A 20,312-nucleotide genomic window follows, 5' to 3' on the forward strand; every position below is an offset into this window, starting at 1 on the left:
GCAGACACAAACACAGCAGACACAAACACAGCAGACACAAACATGCCTCACAGCTTGTGCAAGAAATCAATACCTGAGGGAGGAGGCAGTGACGACGTGCATGCCTACCCGTGCTCTCACACACACACACACACACACACACACACACACACACACACACCTATCCATCCACGAATGCGAGTGCACACGTTCCCACTACCGCATACCTGTACATACACAAGCAAACTTTGTACAGGATGTGAGCAAACGCACGTATATGTTTTTATCTGAGTCCATGTACGTACTGGCAAGCGAACACCCACACACAAGTCCAAGCATACATACACGTGAACACTACGCGACTACATGCCTAACACACACACACACACTGAGGCATCCCCGGCAGTAGGGTGGGGACCCGCTCAGGCCTGCCAACACTGCCGCACCGCGCGTCCTGGTGCCTCTGCCAGAGTGAGGCTTTAACGTTCACATTTTATGGTTTCCCTACAAGATACAGCACTCTGTATCACTGCTATTATTTCCAGCCATACCGCACCGCCCCTCATTATTGACGTGCTGTTAGGGATACCAACATGACGTGTCGGTACAGCAGTAGGACGTGGATATTCCCTCGTTCATTTTTCTTTTCATTCGTGAGTGTTTGGTGTATCTACGTCATGTTGCCGGAGAACCTCGTTAACCGATTATTTACGGACAATAATCCGGTTAACTAGCTATCAGGCTTGGCAACGTCGCTTTCGGCTCATCACTTTAAATTGTGTCGGTATTACCAAGTATATGATTTTGTTGTTGTGTTTGTTTTAATGATGTAATAAATTAAACAATAAAATGAGGTTCGTGTTTGATATTTTGTGGCTTCCCGAACGAACCAGGGAGAACTTTCTGGTAGATACCGGATTTAAAGGGTCACAGAGGACATGAGTCAGCTCGCCTGAACCATGGCCCAAACGAAGCACGCGCCATGACAGTGTTGCCGTCTCGTGGGCCTCCAGCTAACGGGACTTTTTTTTTTGTGGGTCGCGGGATTAATGTTATTTTTAGACCCACGGTGATTAAATGAAGGATTTGTTGAGCAATGCCTTATTTGTTTATTACTTTACCTCTCCTTTCTTATATGTTCTCTTATTATTATTATTAATTATTATTATTATTATTATTATCATCATCATCAAATTTTTTCCTTGCATCATCTTGTCTTACCCTCAGCTCCCTCCCCACCTCCCCCCTTCCAATCAATTCTCTCCACTGCCAATGAAAAGTTTGTTGCCATGCGCCATGAGAGAGGGGTGGGGGAAGGGGAGGTGAGGTTAGGAGAGGGGTGGGGGAAGGGGAGGTGAGGTTAGGGAGAGGGGTGGGGAAGGGAGGTGAGGTTAGTAGGTGGTGAGGGGAAGGGGAGGTGAGGTTAGTGAGAGGGGTGGGGGAAGGGTAGGTGAGGGTAGGAGAGAGGGGTGAGGGTGGAGAGAGGGGGTGAGGGAAGGGAGGGGGAGGGTAGGGAGAGAGGGGTGAGGGAAGGGAGGTGGAGGGTAGGAGACAGGGGTGAGAGAAAGGGGTGTGGAGGGGGTAGGGAAAGGGGTGTGAAGGGAAGGTGTGGGGGTAGAGAGAGGGGGTGAGGGAAGGGGTGTGTGAGTTGGACCAGATGTGCGCAGCAGTGACGTGAGTATAGTGTTTCGTAAAACCAAAATTTACATAGACGATAGTGCATTATTGATGATTTTGTCTTCTCACTACTTAACCTCTCTCTCTCTCTCTCCTCCCTCATCCTTTCCTCGTCCACTCTCCCTCCTCTTCTCCCTTCCCTCATCCTTCAACCTCACCCTCCTCCATGGAATCCTCACCCCTCCCTCCCCCTCCCATCAATGCCCTAACCTATTCCTTTTCTCCCCGTCCCCATTCACCTAGCCTCCATCCCTCCCCCCCACCCTCCATCCCTCCCCCCCACCCCTCACCTCACAACGAACCCTTATAAAAATGTATCTAGTTATTGTTGAGTAGAGTCTCAGCGAAGTTTAAGCACCATAATTAAAAGTCATAGATTATTATTTTTTTCTACGCTTTATTAAAATAGACTCACAGGGCGGATCTCTGTCTTCTGTCTGTCTATCTGTCTGTCTGTCTGTCTAGCTACAACTAACGATAAGATTAATTCTCCCAAGGTTTCCAGATATAACAGGGGATGTTTATGTTCTAGAGATATCAGTGTAGTCTCTCTCTCTCTCTCTCTCTCGTGAAACTGTATGTGTGTATGTCTGTTCATGGTGGTGTGGGTGTATGTGGTAGGAAGAGCGGTGGGAGTGTAGTACTGTAGCCGGAGGGAGTACACCCCCACCCCATACCCCTCCTCCTCCTCCTCCCTGCTCCCTCCCCTTCGGTTGCCTTACTCTTCCACTACATGACACAGCCAGACCAGAGCCAACCACGGTCAATGTCAAGACTCATGCGTGTGTGTGTGTGTGTGTGTGTGTGTGTGTGTGTGTGTGTGTGTGTGTGTGTGTGTGTGTGTGTGTGTGTGTGTGTGTGTGTGTGAGAATAAGTATCAATACAGTAGATACCAACGAAAAAAATATATAAAATAAACACGATAACAAAAAAGTTTACAAAAAGAAGACATTATACTCCCGAAAATTAATAGTTAAACCTTTAAATTAAAACAGAGAAAATACCGGGTTTTTTTTAAATATTTTGTTTACACTCACAGCTGTAAGTATATATAGTGATCGATAGTAATTAGTGAGAGAAGAAAGGAAGTCTCTCTCCCTTTCTCTCACGTCTTCGTCAGGAGGAGGTTCCCCACGCCCTTACGAACACACTGAAAAGGTGGTAAAAGTATTTTGTATATAGTAAAGAAAAAACCTTTGAAAAACGACGACATCCACTCGGGTATTATGTAGTGTATATATTTAGAAAATATCTCTCTCTCTCTCTCTCTCTCTCTCTCTCTCTCTCTCTCTCTCTCTCTCTCGTTGGTGATTATCCGTGGTGTTGGTGACTGTCCGTGGTGTTGGTGGTGACTGTGGTGTTGGTGGCTGTCCGTGGTGTTGGTGGCTGTCCGTGGTGTTGGTGACTGTCTGTGGTGTTGGTGGCTGTCCGTGGTGTTGGTGGCTGTCCGTGGTGTTGGTGACTGTCTGTGGTGTTGGTGGCTGTCCGTGGTGTTGGTGACTGTCTGTGGTGTTGGTGACTGTCTGTGGTGTTGGTGACTGTCCGTGGTGTTGGTGGCTGTCCGTGGTGTTGGTGACTGTCCGTCTGGTGACTGTCTGTGGTGTTGGTGACTGTCTGTGGCGTTGCTGTCCGTGGTGTTGGTGACTGTCTGTGGTGTTGGTGACTGTCCGTGGTGTTGTTGACTGTGTCTGTGGTGTTGGTGGCTGTCTGTGGTGTTGGTGACTGTCCGTGGTGTTGGTGGCTGTCCGTGGTGTTGGTGGCTGTCCGTGGTGTTGGTGACTGTCCGTGGTGTTGGTGACTGTCCGTGGTGTTGGTGACTGTGTGTGTTATATCATCTCTTATCTCTGAGACACGAGACTCTAGAGGCGTCAGATACCACCTAAGAAGATGGGAGGAGAGACGATGAGGGTGATGGGAGAAAGGAGAAAGATGGAGAAAAGGGAGAGGGAGGAAGAAAAAGGAGATAATGTTAAGGAATAGGGAGATAGAAGGGAAAGATGATGAAAGGGAGGGAAGGAATGGTAAAGCGGAGGTATTAAGGGAGAGAAAAAGAGGAAGAATTGATAATAAGGGAGATGATAGGAAGCAGTAGAGGTCTTGGTAATGATCTATCTTTCTCTATCTCGCTTTCTTCTGTAGTCGAGGGAGAGGGAGAAGGAAGGAGGGAGAGAAGGAAGGAGAGGGGGGTTTGTTTCTAGCTGACAGAGAGGGAGAGAAGGAGGGAAATTTGGGGAAAGGAAAGAGAGAATGGGAAAATGAAAGAAAGAAAGAAATGAAAGAAAGAAGGAAGGAAGGAAAGAAGGAAGGGAGGGGGAGGAAAAGAGGAAGAATGATAAATATAAGGAAACAAGAAATAAACGCACATAATTTTACACACACACACACACACACACACACACACATACAATGAATAATGAAACAGAAGAAGGCGACGAAGGAGACAAAGACGATATAAAGAGGAACACAAGAAGAAAGATGGAGGTGGCAATAACACCAATAGTTAATATAAATAGGGTGGAAAGGAGTAATCGATGATAATTATGACGAAACGACAACAACACACAAGACTGTTTGGGGTGAATGGGGAAGAAAGGAATAAAGGAATAATCAAGAATAAGTGATAATTGACCAGAGAGAAAGCAAATAGTAGGGAGGGGAGAGACAGACAGACAGACAGACAGATAGACAGATAGACAGACGGAGGAGAATTACGAGAAGAATAAAGAGAAGCTAAATAAGACATAGTAAATATATGATGAATACCGTAATTACAGGTGAGACAATAATTAAAAGAAAATAGAATAAAGGAGAAGTGCAATAGTGGAATGAAATAGAGGAAATTGTTGTATTATCCTGACCTAATTTAGTGGACATGGATAATAAGGATAAAGATGAATTAAAGAATGATGTAAATAAAAGGAAGAGGAGGAAATTCAGATTAAGGAGGGAATAAGGGACAAGGAAGAAGAAATGAGGAAGAATGCAGAAAAAAGGGAATAAGAATAAAAAGATAATGAGGGAAGAAGAGAAGAGAAGAATTATCAAGGGTGGATGGTTAGCAGTAGATGGGAACGGAGGGTAAATTTAGGTGGGAAAACACCCTCAGGTAAGGAACAGAAAGGCGAGATGGAAGGGGAGTCGCGAAGAGAAGAACAGGAAAGAGAGAGAGAGGCAAAAAACACAAAGTTAATAATTAGAGGGAAAGGGCAGAAATAAGAAGAGAAACGAAACCGTAAATATTGAAAGAGTAGTATAAGCAAGCAGCCGGGGAAGTAGGCTAGGAAATAGGCTGGCTGGTAAGTAGGCTCGGGAACAGGAAAGTAGACAGACAAGCAGGCGGGCGGGCGGGCGGGCAGGCAGGCAGACAGGCGGGCGGGCGGGCAGACAGGCAGGCAGGCAGGTGGCGTGCTTGTGTAATCAATAGATGCTTGAGTCACACACACACACACACACACACCCTTCCCACTCTCAGCACCTGGTGAGACGACTGGACAAACATGGAGCAGACTCGTATGTAGACTACCCCATCCCCTAGGCTCGACAGTCCCGTTATCTCGGTAAATGGAAAAAGCCGCGGAATGTTGCTGATGTATCATCCAGTTGTTGTGGGTTGATTATTTACCAGGTAACATACGGGGCTGATCTTGTACACCAAGTAACACACGGGGCTGATCTTATACACTAGGTAACCCACGGGGTTAATCTTGTACACCACGTAACACACGGGGTTAATCTTGTACACCACGTAACACACGGGGCTGATCTTATACACCAGGTAACCCACGGGGTTAATCTTGCACACCAGTACATAGACTGCAATTATAAGCACCTATCTGAATCAAGGGAATTATTGATAACATAAGCAATAAAAATAGGCTAGTCAAGCAGAAGTAAGGCAGCAGCAGCAGACACGAGTGCATTACGTGCATATCCCCTTGCCAACACAGCCGGTGACGTGACATGAAACCTTTTCCCTTGGTGGGTTATAACCTGTCGCTAAGTAGTGCCGCTCGCCGAGTTGCCGAAACTGTTAATAATTCTTCTTCCTGTAGGTCGCTGTGTTCGGTCTTCTTCCAAAAATTGATATTCCACCTCCCTTATGTTACAGAAAAAAATTCAAGATCATAAAATAGAATATTTCACACAGCGGGGGCAGGAAATACTTTTACTTTTTCGTTCGACCAATCGGGTTCCTGTGTGTGATAAACAAAAGAGGAACGAAATACGTGGAGAGCCAATGGGGAGCTGCTTTTATTTCGTGTTCGAGGGGCATGTGAAAGTTGTAACCAGTACCATTTTTTCTTGCTCCGGATTCCAAACTTCCTTGAAAAAGGGACATTTGTTGTCTTTTAGGGGCATTTGTTCATCAAACCTTATATCTGTACAAAAAATAATAATGTTTAAAGCAAGAACAACAGAAAATGACACGCGAGCGAAGCCAAGCTGGCACGCATTCGAACGTGTCCACACTTGCTAAAGTGGGTCGTGGGTGTGTGGTGGTGTGACGTCGCGAGAAACAGCTGATCACCCCTCACACTACAGGCAAGGCAACGGACGTGAGCGGGGTCGAGCAGCGCTGCAACCAAGCCCCGATATTTGCTAAGATTCTACGCCATTCTTCTCGACTATGGTATCACTGAGCGTCCAAGTGTTGGGATCATCAGGAGATGGAAGTTTAAACCTGGAATTGGAAGGAATGGAGGTAAGAAACGGGTGTTTTGTGAAGAGGCTCTTTGTCTATTCCTGCGCAGGTTGGCTACGTGGCTGGCGCAGAGCCCGTGAGGGTGGGGCTGATGACAGCCTTTGTTAATATTCACTATTTATTATAGTAGTTTAATTGTTCAAATGACCTTATTGATATATTCTCCCATATCTATGATATCCACGAGTGTCCTGGAAGGAAATCGGACTTTCTTGAGATAGGATGCCCTTATCTTCATCTCACGGAGAGGTGATGTTGACACGTAACCTCTTGTAGATCAATATACTGTATAGCTAACTGGTCTTGTTAAACTGTATCTTGCACAGCATTTGACAATTACGTGTTGATAGAATAATATAGGTGGTGGGTTGTTTGTTTACGGGTGGAAACTTACTGCGTAGTTGACGACTCGGCTCCGCTTAATAGATATAGACTAACATTTAACAATTGTCTGTGATGAGATGCCCTTGCAGCTGTAAATATGAACGAGTGTGTTGTTTACATAAAGATCAAGTAAATTTTGTTCCTGTGAAACTTAAATTCATGACCTAAACCCTCCACCAAACTTCGTTACGTACGAGAATGTTCTATGCCATTAAGCGGATGAGACTCCCCAGCTGGCTCGTCTCGGTGCCTCCATCTGTGCTCCCTTCCCTCTCCCTTCCCTCTCCAGCCAGTGTATCTCGGTTTTTGCTCATATGTGCTTTCAAATAGGTTAATGTTTCTTTCCGACTGATGGATATTGTGCCATTTACTACCTTCACTCCTCACTATGGCAACGAAGCAGCCTTTCACTTGAAACCTGAGCAGCCATTTTGGTTTGAGGAGGACTTCCAACACCCTTTGCCTTCTCCCCCCCATCTATACTACCCCTCTCCCTTTCACCCTTTGCCTTCTCCCCCCATCTATACTACCCCTCTCCCTTTCACCCTTTGCCTTCTCCCCCCATCTATACTACCCCTCTCCCTTTTACCCTTTGCCTTCTCCCCCCATCTATACTACTCCTCTCCCTTTCACCTCCCTTACTGAATACTCGTGTAATTAGAAAACTTATTTTTACCTAATATACTTAATGAATAATTTTTGTACAGATAGTTTCAATTAAATGTTTTAATGAACTGGTGTAGCTTGGTGTTGTACGACTGTAGATGGTTACTAAACGACTGTGCTTTATTGAACGGCATATGGACCCTATTAGATGCCCATGGTATAGACATATGGACCCTCCTAGGTGCCCATGGTGTAGACATATGGACCTTTCTAGATGCCTTTGGTGTAGATGTGGAATATTTTAAGCACCCATGGTGTAGACATATGGTATACTCTAGATGCCCATGGTGTAAACGTGGAACGTTCTAGATGCCCATGGTGTAGACATATGGACCCTTCTAGATGCCCATGGTGTAGACATATGGACCCTTCTAGATGCCCATGGTGTGGACGTGGAACGTACTAGGTGCCCATGGTGTACGACATATGGTATACTCTAGATGGTCCTGGTTTAGATCTATGATATACTCTAGATGGTCCTGGTGTAGACGTGGTATAATCTAGATGCCCATGGTGTTGATTGTGGAATAAGTTAAATGCTTGTGGTATTGATTGATATGTAGAATATTCTAGAAGACCATGATCTAGGCATGTGGTATATTCCAGGTACTGGGTGTTGTCTAGTAGTTTAGATGCCCGTAGTACTGGCATATGGATGTCCTAGACGTATCCACATACATTTAGAACATATGGATACTGTATATGTTCTTGGAATTGAAGTTTGGAAAGTTCTATACTTATGGTATTGAACAGAGGGAATGTTCTAGACTTATGGTATTGAACAGAGGGAATGTTCTAGACTTATGGTATTGAACAGAGGGAATGTTCTAGACAAGGTATTGAACAGAGGGAATGTTCTAGACTTATGGTATTGAACAGCATATGGAATGTTCTAGAGGGAGATGGGAAGGAACGTTCACAAATAGGGTGGTGGACAAGTGGAACAAGCTTATCAACTTTGTAGTAAGTGCTGGAACGCTGGAAAGTTTTAAAAGGAAGCTAGATAGATTCATGGAAGATAGTGGTAGTAACTTTCGACAGGAGCTGCTATGCACAGGCCAACCGGCCTATTGTAGACTCCTTATTTTCTGATGTACTTATGTTCTTATTGAACAGAGGGAGTGCTTTAGACTTAAGGTATTAAACAGCATATGGAATGTTCTAGACTCGTAGTATTGAACAGGGGGAATGTTGTAGACTCGTAGTATTGAACAGAGGGAATGTTCTAGACTCGTAGTATTGAACAGCTTATGGAATGTTCTAGACTCGTAGTATTGAACAGAGAATGTTCTAGACTTATGGTACTGAACAGCATATGGAATGTTCTAGACTTATGGTATTGAACAGAGGGAATGTTCTAGACTCGTAGTATTGAACAGAGGGAACGTTCTAGACTCGTAGTATTGAACAGGGAATGTTCTAGACTTGTAGTATTGAACAGAGGGAATGTTCTAGACTCGTAGTATTGAACAGAGGGAATGTTCTAGACTCGTAGTATTGAACAGAGGGAATGTTCTAGACTCGTAGTATTGAACAGAGGGAATGTTCTAGACTCGTAGTATTGAACAGAGGGAATGTTCTAGACTCGTAGTATTGAACAGAGGGAATGTTCTAGACTCGTAGTATTGAACAGAGGGAATGTTCTAGACTTATGGTATTGAACAGAGGGAATGTTCGAGACTCGTAGTATTGAACAGAGGGAATGTTCTAGACTTGTGGTATTGAACAGCATATGGAATGTTCTAGACTCGTAGTATTGAACAGAGGGAATGTTCTAGACTCGTAGTATTGAACAGAGGAATGTGTAGTAGTGAACAGAGGGAATGTTTTAGACTCGTAGTAGTGAACAGAGGGAATGTTTTAGACTCGTAGTAGTGAACAGAGGGAATGTTCTAGACTCGTAGTATTGAACAGAGGGAATGTTCTAGACTCGTAGTATTGAACAGAGGGAATGTTCTAGACTCGTAGTATTGAACAGAGGGAATGTTCTAGACTCGTAGTATTGAACAGAGGGAATATTCTAAACTCGTAGTATTGAACAGAGGGAATGTTCTAGACTTATGGTATTGAACAGAGGGAATGTTCTAGACTTATGGTATTGAACATAGGGAATGTTCTAGACATGGTATTGAACAGGGAATGTTCTAGACTCGTAGTATTGAACAGAGGGAATGTTCTAGACCCGTGGTATTGAACAGCATATGGAACAATGTAAGTGTCCATTATTGGCATTTTGAGTGTTTTATTTGTTTATGGCCGCCCATGGTAGGTGTAGACGCCCATGGTAGTGACATGGTAGGTGTAGACGCCCATGGTAGTGACATGGTAGGTGTAGACGCCCATGGTAGTGACATGGTAGGTGTAGACGCCCATGGTTCTAACATATGGTAGGTGTAGACGCCCATGGTACTAACATATGGTAGGTGTAGACGCCCATGGTATTCAAGTATAGAAGATTCTAGACGCCTAATGTATTAATAAATAACATTGAGGCAGAAACGGTTTACAAGCGAAACCTGTAACTTCCAACCTTTGTCTCTGGTCTTGTGTTAAACAGTACTGTACAAGACAAAAAAATAGTTACTCCCAAGCATCTGGCACCAATTGGAAAGTTAGATTAGTTAATAACGTTTGACAATAGTCAGGGGAGGGGGAACAAATCTGACAGCTGATCAAATAGTGTAATATTGAGTTGATCATTTTATTTGTTTTATTTTGGGTGTTTGAAGTCGGATCGATTTTAGGGACCCAAGATAGATTTATGATATCGAGGTAAAATAATTTGTATTACTGTTCCTACACTTTCAGAATGAAGCTTAGAAGTAAATAACCTATTTGTCTTATAAAGCTCCCATTTTGTCTGTTTTATGCATTGTTTTCTGAAGTTTTTAATTTTAGTTCAACAGCCCTCTTGAGTGACCTGAGAAAGTGATGTTATAACTTTGACCAAATGGTTACGCTGTATGACACAGTACCTCGCCTATTATCAAGCTTTTGTTGACTTTACAGATGTGAAATACGTAGATGAAAGCGTTTGGGGGTTGGTTGAGAAGGAAGTGGTCAGATTAAACTTCAGTATTTTCTTTTCAGGTTTTTTTAATTTTGTATTAATTTTATCTTTTAGTTTGAAGTGTGAGCAATGTGTAGGACGGGTTTAGTGTCCAAAATTAATTCTACATTGCTGTAGGATCTTGAATTTCAGGCTCTATAAGGCGACCAGTTTGCAGTTATATTTTGGGCAATAACCTTGAGTGATTATCGAAAGGTACATCAGTCAAAGTAAGAGTCATTTAATTTCATAATAAACTGAAGAATTTATTTACAGGTCTACTTATATAATTATAATGCAAGTACAAATTGATCACAGTACGATGTGATACTTGCCACCGAAGCAGTTGCCTAGCCTATGGCGTGTCTAAGCGGGAAAGAAGACGAGAGTTTCATCAGTCACTATAACTCACTTTATTTGTATTTTAGTATCTTTTGTCACAGGTATCAGGTCATAGCAGACTCTTAGCCTCAAGGGGTTCATTTACTAGAGGAATGATCCATTGAGGGAGAACGAGTGGTGTGGGCGAGAATAGCTTTGAGAGGGCACTCAAAAGGGCTTTGGCCCTGATCGTGATGGACAGATGGGGGTTGTGGACCAGTTCGTGATGTGCCTAGTTGAAAGCTCTCTGGTACCCAGCACACAACTTTTTAAGACGACCCAACAAGTGGTCCCACCGATCATAGACTCCTAAAAGGATTGAGTGACTAGTTCTTGAGTGGTACCGTAATGTTCACTCTAGGCTTGTTCTCGCCACCTGGATCCATGTTCGAGCCTACAGACCAAAAGTGTATAGTGTGTGTTTGAGTGTTAAGTATTTTGTAGTTTTATTATTTTGTAACTGTAAAACTTAACATAGTATCATGTTTACTAAATCACTTAAGTCACTATCTACAGTACAAGAATAAAATTTGCAAGAGTAATGTTTTCATCGTTTGGGAAATATGATCACCACATAAAGATGCAATTAACAGCTCAAGTTGGTAAAATTGCCTTCATTTCAATTGTTAAAATTTTGAATTGATTCATGAAAGTTTAAAATGGATTGGCATAGTCGAATGGTGTTCTCGTGTGGCCGCCCAGAAAGTGTTGATATTTTTTTTCACCTTAAGCGTGACAAAGTTTGTCGGCTGTTTACTTGTACCACCTAAGCTTGATAATAATTGTCTGGTGCTGAATATGCAGGTCAACAGGTATATAACTATATCTGATGTGCAGTAATTTGAAGACAAAAGTGATGCCATGTTAGGTAAGCGTGCCATACTGTATACAATTGTCCTCCATTTATTAACCTCATAATTCCTTGAGGGAATTTGGTAATGTGTGTGTGTGTTTGTGTACGCCATGACTTGTAGTTGTTGGTTACTGAGAGGAGGTCCCCCCACCGCGAGGGTTTCCCTGTCAGTGCAGCGACTCGTGAGAAATAAAAGCCTAATTTTTTAACCTTTGTTTTAGTAGTTTCATTAAACTGTTACGTCATTACGGTACAAAATCTCCCCACTTAAGCAGAAGAGGAAACTTAGTAGTCCCTCAAGTAACGAAGGGAATATTCTCATGTAAACGGGTAATTCATTGATGTAAACATTTCTTACAGTAGTGGATTAAAGATGGACATTAAAACTAAAATGGTCAGTTTGTCCACTGTCAAGCTATATCCCAATAGTCTCGATACCAGATACATCAGGCCATTTACAATTAGTAAATATGTACACTGAATAATTTTGCGCAGGCAAGACATTGTCCCGTATGTTGAATATTATAATCTGTATAATATGACTGGTTATGGGCGAAGGCACTAAGTTACGAGCCATAAAGACAAAAATGTGGTCCATGGACGAAAGGTTATTGAGGAGAAGGGGTAGGTAACAGGATGTGGGGGTGAGGCAGACAAAGACTTTGTAACTGAGGTGTTGTCTATGGGGGGTGTTGTGGATGTGTTCTTTGCATAGTATGCGTATGACTTGTTTGGTTTATAGTGAATAGTTGTCTACTGTTTGTGTGGAGTGATTTGGTGTGAGAGTACAAGTTGTGCGCTCGGGTGTTGATAACTTAATGCAGTGGTTCTTAACCTTTTTTGAGTCACGGACCCCTTTGAGAATCTGGTGAAAGCTATGGACCCCCTCCCTAGAAAAATGCACATAAGCACAACTTTGCATGCACTGAATATACTTTATTTTATTGAAAATTAATTGCCTCATTCTGTACAGTGTATGACATACACAAAGTATGAATAAAGTAAACAATCTTAACAAAGAATTATGTTTCACACTTTTTTATGCAAAAAATAATTTTTATCTGACCACGGACCCCCTGAAGCCCATCCGGGTCCATGGACCCCAGGTAAGAACCCCCTGACTTAATGCATGTTGACTTAAGGATGTGCATTCATTAATTAAGATATACTTGTATGTGGATTGTATAGTTGTGTGTGTGTAGAAGGTTGACTTGGGTAAGGTGTTGCTGTAATAATTTAGGTGTATAGACTGTATTTTGTGTGTGTTTGTGTGTGTATCTGTGCGTGGTAACAGTAATGTTTGTAGGACGAGGCTATCATGCTACGGAAAACCACAGGACAGTAATGTTTCCACAAGGCCAGGACAGTAAGTTTGAGAGGACATGGCATAGTGTTGAATACTGGTGCTGACAAACGAATCGCCAAGAAAAGTCCCAGGAGTATATTTTCCCTAATACCTTAACGCTAACCTAACCTCTCGGTAGCGTTAAGGGTGTATTAAACACCAGGTGATGTATTCTGGGGTGGAGAATCTGTCTGACACATTACTCGGTCAATACATACTGTAGGTAGCTTTAGAAAGTTAACAGGTTACGAGTGTACAATGAGAACGAGACACTATAGGTAACGAGTGTACAATGAGAACGAGACTATGAGAAGCAATAGATAATTGCGTACAAACAATTCATATAAAGAAATTTTTTTATGGTTATTTGTACACTGGAAAGGTCTGGTCAGATTAAAATAGCAAATCTATGGTTAGGCAGTTCTTCTAAACAGGTCAGACGCATCTTGGTATTTTAAACGTATCTTTGGTCATATTTTTTTTTATAAACATCCAGAAGTCAATACGACCAGTGTGCTAGTCTGTTGCTACCACTTAGGACACACTTGAGTGCGTCTTGTGGATGCCATAATAATATTCGCATCAAGTCTGTACTGGGAGAGATCTGGCAGGAAGCCAAACTCGCCTAGTCCCTTCAGGGTTGAGGCGACATAATATAGAAAACGTGTATCCTACCCCAAGGGTAACTTGGTGAAATTTAATTGACAGTGTCTAGTCGCAGCTGTGTTGGATGTGGATTGATTTTCAGAATATCGAAGTTAATTGATGCCTGGGAATACACGGTTATACTAGTAAACTGACCTGAAGTAGTATGCATTAATGACTAACAAATTTATTGACAAACATGGAGTACAGTTTGCCTAATCTGAGTAATTCAGTCAAGCTTTATCAATTAATTTGTTAAAACTGACACTGAGGGTGGTATCACTTCTCACTGCCACGCAGGACAGAGGTTCATACACAAAGAAATAACATCATATTCATTAACAGTATATATATAGGTAGCCTAATGAGTCTACTTGGACCTCCGAAGTACGAGAAGTCACCACCACCTTGAGGCCTGTGCAGGGACGGTCATGATTGAGGTAGGTCAGGATACGATGTGGTTTGTCGTGACGTGTGTGGGTTATTGAGGGGCGGGGAGCGGGTTTGTGTGGATCAGAGAATCTGGGAGGGTACAGGAGGAATGAGAGGCTGTGGGGGGTGGGTGTCAAGTGAATGTAGTGGTGGAATGTTAAGTGGGTGGTGTCGAATGGGTGGAGTGTCGAATGTGTGGAGTGTCAGGTGGGGTGGAGGGCGGCACTCGTTCGGGAGGAGCACGAGCAACAGGTTGGCTCTACAACACCAGCCTTTAACTGTTAATTGACTTAATATATTGGACACAAATATGAAACAATGTATATTATAATTTATTGAATTAAACTGGTTTAATCTAGTCATTACACCAGGCAGGCAGGTAGTCAGACTGGTAGGTTAGGTGGCTAGAAAGTTAAGCAGAAACCAGTACATGGCCACGCCGCCATCATTACCAGCCCGCAGCAATATAACCTTGAAAACCCGCCCAGTCTCGTCAGCGCTACCAAAAAAAAAAAAAATATATATATATATATATACGATTAACAGGTTTTAACTCCTATTACTATCCTATTGGATAATGAACACTTGAGCAAAATTAATTAATGTCTTTAAGGAAAGTCAATTTTCTGTAATGCACATCTGTGATTTTTTAAGGTTAATAATGAACGTTTTGAGCGGTTTGTATAGTTGAATAAGCAGGTTCATGCTGTTGGCAATACTGGCCCTTGGTAAAGCCTCACCCATGCGGACGGTGTACAAAGATGGTCATATTAATATTTATTGCATGACAGTGAATCGCTTGTTGCAGACACAGGTGGATGCTAACAGGCAAATTAAATACTACCGCAAGTGAAGCTGAATTAGTGGATCTATTTATTCTTGAACGGACTGGTGAATTTATTAATAGTATAGTAAACATAATATACTATTATGTATACGGCAGCAATACTATTCTCCCCGAAGAATGTTGTGGTAGTGATGTGTATACAAGTGAGTGTATTTACTTCCTGTTCCCCTGTACAAGGTTGCAATACACAATGTGCTTCGGACACACCACTCGCCCAGTATTACCAACTCCAACTCCGTATTTACATAGTTTATAAAGCATTGCAACTGATATTTATTTAGCGTATCTCTGGTATCAAATTTAAGCGTAAAGTTGAGCATTAACGTAGAGTAAATGTTGTATTTTCACTCGTTTAACAGTGTTAAACCTTTGAAGTTCTGCATTTCTACGGCCCTTTGGCAACACTAGCTTCAAGGTGACTTTGAAGTGTGTTACCAGATGTTGCCACTTGTGAGCTGTAACTACACGCAATCTCAACCGTGGCTTCTATAGGGCCACAGACAATTTTGTTGTTCTTCATAGCTTGTTTTAAGTGATTTCTTGAGAGCAGATGTAATAAAACGAATAATTATTGATGTAATTGAAAGTGAAAGACCTTATTATTGTGGGAAAGTTGGCATCCCTGATCTTGTGTTTACTTGGCTGCCTGCCAGAGCCACAGCACCGTGTGGGAGTTGCCAGGTAGTCTGTAACCCACCTGATTACTCCCCGATCTGCATCCTTGTTTTTGTGTATCAGTTCGTCACCTTGTTTCTCCTATTTACGTATGAAGAACAGTGGATTTTAGGTATTTTATTGCAGTTTCTGAATCAATGTTCTAAAGAGGTTTGGTTAGGCTGAGTGAACATCGATTTATGAGCAGCCCGTGTGTATTAATAGATTGTTGGTAAACGGAGATAACCTTCAGGTCTCTCTCTGCATGGGCTTTAAAAGATGGGGTGGGTATTATGCTTGTAAAGGGTGCAGACAACCCTAGCAGTAGAATCAATAGAAGTTGAACAAAATAGACCATTCTACTGTATTGCAACGATACATAAATATATATTTGATTTGGTGACACCCGCAGTGGTCCCCCCTGTTGGAATGTATTGTCTGGTAAAAAAAGAGACTGGGGAGGGGGGAATAATGAGCATATTCTTATAATGAGGACAGAAGGGAAATATGTTATAACCAATGGAGAGAGAAAAGCTGAAATATTGTACAGAGTGGAGGAGTCAAGAGCGTGGTAGATCAGTGGAGGATGACGAGCTGTGTATCGAGTATACTGTAGGTGCCAACAACCACAAACTCTCCCTCCACCTATGTCATCAACATGCTATTTTGACACCACCACACACACAAGGCTGACACCACCACCACAGAAGGCTGACATCACCACCACACAAGGCTGACCACCACACAGGGCTGACACCACCACCACATAGGGCTGACACCACCACCACACAGGGCTGACACCACCACTACACAGGGCTGGCATCACCACCAACCACACAAGGCTGGTATCACCACCACCACCACACAAGGTTGACATCACCACCACCACCACACAAGGCTGACATCACCACCACCACCACCACCACAAGGCTGACATCACCACCACCACCACCACCACCACAAGGCTGACATCACCACCACCACCACCACAAGGCTGACATCACCCACCACCACCACCTGACATCACCACCACCACCACCACACAAGGCTGACATCACCACCACCACCACACAAGGCTGACATCACCACCACCACCACACAAGGCTGACATCACCACCACCACACAAGGCTGACATCACCACCACCACCACACAAGGCTGACATCACCACCACCACACAAGGCTGACATCATCACCACACGAGACTGACACTACCACCACACGAGACTGACACTACCATCACACGAGACTGACACTACCACCACACGAGACTGACACCATCACCATACAAGGCTGACACTACTACCAAACGAAGCTGACACCACCACACCAGACTGACACTACAACGTCAGGTTAACACCAGTTTAGGAACTTGTTTGTTAAGAGGTTGGACGCCTCGGGCTCTCTTCAGGTCAGGTTGCCAAACTGTCGACCTCCCACAGTCTCTCTCTCTCTCTCTCTCTCTCTCATATATATGTCACGTCTGTGTTTGGTCTTAAGGGGCGCCCCTCCTTGGCCTAACGCTTCACCTACCCAACACTCCAACCATGGCAAGGACTTGAGTGCACTTGACTGCTTCCTGGTACACACACACGACCGACATGTCAACAAACGGACGCGCAGGTCTTCTGGACCACCACCAAATCTGTGGTGAGTGCAAGTTGTTGCCAGGGAGGGAAGAGCCCTGAGTCAGCCCATGCGATGCCCTGACACCAAACACGCCAGCTGCCACAGCACACAACACCAGCTAGCTGATGCCAGGAGTGTTGACTTGATTCAGGGGGTGAATGTGTCGGTCAGCTGATGTCATAAAGTGAATGTGTTCACATGTGCATGTTGTGTGTAGCTGACTAGACTTGTACTATGAACACATGGTAAATCAAACAATGGTAACAGGAACTATCAAAATTATGATACGTTGGTACTCTTCGACTCCACATGACTCAAGTTGGCTGTCACCAACACCACACTGCTGCCTCGGGAACTACCTGTCTGAGGTCCAACCATTGATAACTGTTAGGCAAACCAGGGACCAATGAGAACACTTTAACTTGTGTAAAACTTGTGTAAATCAAGAACCAATGAGAACACCAACTCGTGCAAATAAGGGACCGGTGTGAACAAGCAACCTATGGCTGGGTCGTCAATCAGCGAAGCGAAGCCTGATCAAACACACACACACACACAAAAATCCCAATAAAATCGCCGAGCCAGTATTTGAGAGGGTTGAATGTCGCAACTTCAGACTTGTCCCCAGCAGTGTCACGATTGGAAAGACCATCACTACCTAAGGCAGAGAGGAGGGGCTCGGGTATGTTAAGGAGTTTTTTTTTTATAGTTTAACTGTGGTAGTAAAATACTGATCATAAAAGGAGCCGAGTTATCCACTTCCATCATGGGCGACGGAATTACAAGTAATACGACTGATATGGCGAGCGAACGTGGAAGGATTTAACTGTTGCTTCTGAATAAAAGAATTCCCTAAGCATGGTTAATGAGGGGATTAGTTTTTATATGATGTGTACTGTAAAGAATCAAAGCTTCTTTTATCGAGTCCCACATGAGGTATTTACATGTTTCATTACGCAGGCAGTCCTAAAGAGCTTAACCCCCGGTGCCGAGGTGTGTGTACATAAGCGACAGCTGTACATTTTGGCGCCGAGTGTTGGTCGTGTGAATTATGACGATCTATGCCGTCGTCTTTAGATACAAATCCTCCCTAGTATGGAAGGTCGTAGGTATAGACGGCTCAAAGACCAGAATTACTATGATCATGTCAGTATAAATGACGATCTGTGGACTCGACTTTATGGTTTTCGTTGGTTATCTCTTTTATGTGTATATCCTGATAAATACGAGAAAATAAAAACTACAGCAACATCTTTATGATATTCTAATTTTCTTAATGAATAAAATGAATAATGTTAAGTAATGAATAGTAGGAAGTAAACCGGTTGAAAGGCGAACCGATAGTAAAGGCAGAAGGAGAAAGGAAAACATTAAACGGGATCCTGGGAAGAATACAAGAGCTGTATAAACTAAAATAGTTGAAACCAGACGAAAAACGTATTCAAGAAGGACGAGTGGAGGGAGTTGCCCACCTTTGAGGATACCAGTTTAAACCTTTGAGAAACTTACCTTAAAAATTTATCGTCCCTAAAAAGAGTTACTCTATAAAGTGCTTAAACTATCACCCTTAGAGGCAAAATACCTTTAACTATTGTCCTCAAAGAGTTATGGTTAAAACTAAACTCCTGAAAGGGTTAACGCTCAAACTCAAGGCCATCCCGCTCAAGGCTTATATAGCTTTAACTACAATAATCCTCAAAGGGTTATAACTCAGACCATCGCCCTCAGAGGCATAAGAGGTTATGGCCAAAGAAGAAGTGAAGCCATTGTGTTCATCTCACCTGAACAAGTCTCACCTGCTACAGCCATTCATCAAGGTGAAGAATGACCATAATGAACACAGTTATTATGAAATATGAGTTGGCGTTACGTAATAGAATATTAATGAAGAGAAGGGGAAAGATTAAATTAACCACAAGGTGATTAGCAAGATGTGTGGTCAGGGAAACGCCTGTATGGTACCTGTCACTATTAGTAGGTCACTTTCAGGGTGTGGTCAGGAGTCGCCTACCACAATAAGGGTGTGGTCAGGATTCACCTGCCTCTATAAGGGTGTGGTCAGGATTCACCTGCCTTTATAAGGGTGTGGTCAGGATTCACCTGCCACTATAAGGATGTGGTCAGGAGTCACCCACCAGTATGAGGATGTGGTCAGGAGTCACCCAATACAAAGGATGTGGTCAGGATTCACCCAATACAAAGGATGTGGTCAGGAGTCACCTTCCCCCTACTGCTACGGTTAACACTGATGCTAAAGATATTTTTGACTTACGACATCCACTAAGACACGCACAGGTTCCAGAAACATTACCACACCCATGACATGACACCTTAGAGACAATGATATGGATTCAAATCTACATAATTTTGTAATTTACTTACTCTCCTGATGTTCTCGCTCTCCTTTTTCTCTATTCCTCCTTATTCTCTTAACATTCTCCCTGTCTCACTCGCTCACTCAACCACGGTATTCTTTTATGGCTTTCACACACTCCCTCACTGTCACACAACCACGGCGGCTTTATCTAAAATCCTGTTTGTGGGTCTACCGCGATAAGGTTGTCGGCGGGTGTTTGTGGTGGTCGAGGGGAGGGGGGGTGAAGGGATGACAATACGTCGAGCTTTTTGATATGTGGTGTGTTGTTACGTGACGTTAGGGTTGGGGGGATATGGCATAGTGTGGGAAGGAGGGGAGGTGGTAATGTGAATGGAATAGAGATGTGACCTAAGGGGTGTGTGAAATGTGACTCCGGGATGAATGAGAAAGGGTGTAAGGTGTGAGTCCAGGGTGTGTCTAACCTCGATTAGGTTTGAGTGGAATAAGCTGGGGTGTCTAATATTCAGGTGATCCAAAACATTATTCTGTCACCCTTGGTAAACAATTCTCTCATGACAATGAATAGTTTTCTTCGATATTTACAATGTGCTCTTCTTATATAAACTTTTTCTGTGTTCACTTTCTATGTATTAGGCTGAGGCATAGAAAATTCATATTAATTCATAAGTACAGACCACAGTACTGCGGGTGATGGATGCATTAAGTAGAGCCAGTCACCACTCAGTCAGTCAG

At 43.2% G+C, this 20,312-nt stretch overlaps 1 protein-coding gene and 1 long non-coding RNA gene across 3 annotated transcripts in view; both read left to right on the top strand.

The window, feature by feature from the left end:
* LOC121858426 (headcase protein-like) overlaps window positions 1-20,312 on the top strand; it is a 127,718-nt gene that overhangs the window by 26,061 nt on the left and 81,345 nt on the right. The gene's annotated exons all lie outside the window — the stretch shown is intronic.
* Window positions 9,293-11,900, top strand: LOC121858431. The gene is made up of 2 exons (XR_006087431.1): window positions 9,293-9,677; window positions 9,708-11,900. It is a non-coding gene; the product is annotated as an uncharacterized LOC121858431 (long non-coding RNA).

The sequence above is a fragment of the Homarus americanus genome, unplaced genomic scaffold (genome assembly GCF_018991925.1).
Source record: "Homarus americanus isolate GMGI-L3 unplaced genomic scaffold, GMGI_Hamer_2.0 scaffold57980, whole genome shotgun sequence".
NCBI classification, from domain to species: Eukaryota; Metazoa; Arthropoda; class Malacostraca; order Decapoda; family Nephropidae; genus Homarus; species Homarus americanus.